General features: G+C 48.5%; 1 protein-coding gene across 1 annotated transcript in view; it reads left to right on the top strand.

Moving 5' to 3' along the window:
* The first annotated feature begins 588 nt into the window (after nucleotides 1-588).
* The window catches only part of Samd13 (sterile alpha motif domain containing 13), a 34,578-nt gene continuing 31,232 nt past the window's right edge, over nucleotides 589-3,934 (top strand). The window contains exons 1-2 of the mRNA XM_029537936.1: nucleotides 589-609; nucleotides 916-1,123. The gene's annotated coding sequence lies outside the window, so the exon portion shown is untranslated. The remainder of the gene's footprint in view (nucleotides 610-915; nucleotides 1,124-3,934) is intronic.

Raw genomic sequence — 3,934 nt, 5'->3', positions numbered from 1 at the left:
ACAGGTGACTCTGATCTCCTTGGGTTACACACAAAGCCGCATCTTTAGCTTTTCTTTGCTTTAATCCCAGTGTTGCTTTATGGATGGAAGAGAATGGAGCAAATAAATAAACAGCGCTTTGTAAAGAGTGCTATAGAGTGGTCTGTAAATGGAGAGTCCAATTACCCTAGGATGGAGCAATGCAGTTTCTCCAACAAGAAAAATAGGAGCTTCTAAGCAAAGTACGCCATACACGTGTTCCCAGGGAAGAGGAAGCTGAGCCCTACAGAATAGGAACTTGGCCTGGGAAATGTCTTGTAATCATAATTGCTAAAGTTAGACTTACAACTTCAGCGGGGTTATCCACAGAAAATGTTGGTAACCTCCGCTGTACAGAGTTTTCCGGGAGGAGCCCCTCCCTTCTGCTCCCTAGAAGTTTTGAGGCATTGGCAAATGTCCTCCTCAGAATCCCAGCGGATTCGGTCCTTTCCCTCTTAGAGCCTCTGCCTCTCCACGCTCCCTCTACCCGGCTTCCGAGACCCTCCGGCGCCACGGTGGACTACAACTCCCGGCGTGCCCCGCGCCGCTCTGGGCTCCGCGCGTGGCGGCCACCGGGCGGCTGGGTGGGAGGTAAGTGATGGGCTCGCAGGCCGTCCTGGGAACACGCCCGCCCACCCTCCTCTCCAGGATGAAAGGAACCAGAGAACACCAGGATAAGAACAAAAACAAACAGAAACAAATAAACAAAAAAAACCCAAATTACCACAAACGCCCGCCCTGCGGTCCCCGTGAGTTCGGTGCCCTCGGGCGAGCACTTTGTCACCTGGAGTGGAGCTGGGCAGAGCTGGCGGGACAGGACAGGTCGTAGGTGCTAGGGTCTGCGTCACACACCTAGCAGCTCCCACCCAACACTGAGACCGCCCTGTTCTCCCTCAGAATCTCAGAAGAAACTTTTCCCTCTGTCCCCCGCACCATCTCGAGTTGCTTAGACGACGCTGGCGGGGAAGACGCCCGTGCTTTGCCCAGGAGACGCCCTTCGGGACCCGTGCAGCCCTGCCCTCGGGGACTTCGGTCCAGCACGGGACCAGGTGGAAGGTTCCTACAGAACAGCCTGGCTTTCCTGGGCCGTCGGTGCTTCCTGGAGGTGGGTACGGGTCAATATAGAAGCCACTCAAAGTGCACTCTTCCTGCTGGCCTCCCCTCCCCTATCCGAGGGCGCTTTCAAGTGGTCCCAAAGGTTCTTTATTCCAGAATCCAGAGGCCAGGGTATCCACCTACCTCAGTGCAGATGTACTACCTTAGAAAGTCTTGTTTGGGCGTCCCTCTACACACACACACACACACACACACACACACACACACACACACACACACACACACACACACACACACACACACGTTCTGTAATCACAAAGCACATAACATTCACCAGCTTCACGGAACTCAAATACAATGTTGACATAGTTAATATACACGTCCCTCGGGTAAGAGCAAATGGTTAGTGTGCTTGTGGAGTGTACAAAGATGAGTGGCTGAATCCACACAGACATTCACAAATGTCCATTTATTTCCAAAGTTAGAAACTAGCTGGTAAGAGAAACCATCATTTAGGAGACCTGTACCACTTCCAGAAACAAATTTATGTAGTAGGCAAACTTTTGAACACAGCAGGCAGGAAGGGAGAAGGTGCTTGGGGAACCAGAGTCCTTCCTCCCATGAGCATGAATGAGGAACTTAGGCATGCCTACATCTCTTTGAGCCTTTCCCTTGGAGGATATGAGCAGAGCTGCTTTGAGAACTGTTCTGAGCTGTGCTGTCCCCTGGCTCCCTTACCCACCAGACTTACAATGCAAAGCCATCCCTTTTATCTGTCATTGCGAAACGAGTTAGGAGTTCCCATGGAGTCCCGGAGTATGGATCTGCTGATGGTCAATGATCCGTGACCCTATTTTGGTCATTCATGATAGTGCACAAATATCCAGACCCCTGTTCAAAACAGTACACAGAAATACTGAGCACTTACAATTCACCCCTAAAAATTTACAGCTGCTTGTTGTAATGAGGCACTGGTAGCAAAGCCCAGAAAAGAGAGACTGAAATAAATGTTTCTCAGCTATGGTCTTTCAGGAAGCTGAAAATTTCTAATGCCATTCCTAAAATCAGGCATGATTTTGGCATTCAGGATCCAGATTTAGACTGTACTTGCTAACCTTTGATCTCTGAGCGTCCTTAAGGGTTAGTAGAGAAAAGGGAAGTCAGTTTATCCTAGGTTCTGCCTAAAATGTGCACATCCCACTTGCTGAGAACCCAGGGTCCTCAGGGTCCTTGTATGGATCTTGAATGTTGTTTTGAGTGGGGTTTATTAGTTTTGTCACTGTTTTGGCTTGGGTTTTTGTTGGTGCCAGGAGTTGGGGTCAGTGGATATCTTGAATTAAAAGCATCGAAATGTTGATATCTGTTTCCCACCACATACATACAATATGTTGGGACAGGTATACCCTCCCCCCTCAGGAATACCACCCCTCCACACACACACACACACACAGAGAGAGAGAGAGAGAGAGAGAGAGAGAGAGAGAGAGGAATACCACCTCTACACACACATACCTACAAATTAAGTAGCAGTTTTCAGTCAGTCCAGGAACTAACTGTAAGACTGAACAGGTAACAGTGGAAAACTCAACCCCAGTCTCTTTCCTCTACTGTCAGTTTCCTGATTTGGAACTTAAGATGACAGTAGGTAGGTTGGCGTGCCTTGATTATATGTGACCTAAGCAGGATCAAATGCTCAGGGTTAGAAGTGTTAACCGAATGTTTCTTGGTGGTGGTGGTGGTGGTGGTGGTGGTGGTGGTGGTGTGTGTGTGTGTGTGTGTGTGTGTGTGTGTGTGTGTGTGTGGCGGGGGGAGTGTTAATCTTTTCATGTAACTAAGACAACCCTTAAATTTGAAGTTTTTCTTTGGTAGAGAAAAAGGGTTTGCTTGTTTCTGTTTGGCTTTGATTGGCTTCCTGGGGTGGAGTGTGAATGTCTGCAGGAGCTCCAGTCTTCTATTTCATGTTCTCTCTGAGAGATGCCGCTTCCTATGAGGAGTGAGGGATTTGCTAGCTGACCAGAGCCTTCCTTATCCTCACAGAGAGATTACTTAAAAGCCAGCTCTGGGAACTTTGTCCCCGCCTCTGTTAGGAAAAAGAAAGACTAATGCAGGACTCAGCTTCCGAGTCTACACTGTGGACAGCCCCTAAGCCCTGGGTTTTCTCTTATTTTCCCCACGGGGAGAAGACAAATAGTTTGAAACATGGCACGGCTGCACAGATGAGATGAGACCTGTGTAGCAAGCAGCAGGGAAGGGTAGGGAAGTAAGCAGCCATGGAAACAGCTTCTTGCTTGTACAAGGCATGTGCAAGGAGAATTCTGCCCCTTTGGAAGTGGGGATCATCCCCTCCTACTAGGTGCCCTGAAGGTAGTTAGCCAAAGTGAGCAGGCACGCTGTAGCTTTAAAAAGCCAGCCATAAACCAACCGGAAGGCAGCTGCTGCTTGTGTGTGGTTCCTAACGTCCTGTTGGCTGCAAGCCAGCCTGGTTTTATTTCACTGTGTCAAATTGTACCTCCTGATTTGAATTCCCTTGCCCGACTACTTTGTGAAAGAAAACATTGGGGTTTCTTTGGCTGTTCTTGATAAGCCTATAAAAAAGTGATATGTTTTAGTTGCTTCTAGGTAGGTTTGCGTTTTACTGTCTCATGAAAGAAAAGGGAAACGGTAGTAAGGATAACAAGACAGCGTGGTGCGCTGTTGCAGAGCGTTGCTTCGAGTTGTTCTGTTTTGTTTCTGAGATGCATAGAAAATGGTGAATGTGTTATAGTTTCCAACTAAAGTGCCATTCATCATGTGGCTAGAGCAGCAGCTCTCTCTCTCTCTCTCTCTCTCTCTCTCTCTCTCTCTCTCTCTCTCTCTCTCT

This window comes from Mus pahari, chromosome 4 (assembly GCF_900095145.1).
Source record: "Mus pahari chromosome 4, PAHARI_EIJ_v1.1, whole genome shotgun sequence".
Lineage (NCBI taxonomy): Eukaryota > Metazoa > Chordata > Mammalia > Rodentia > Muridae > Mus > Mus pahari.
The sequence above is the reverse complement of the archived record's forward strand: the minus strand, read 5'-3'. Positions and strand labels throughout refer to the sequence as shown.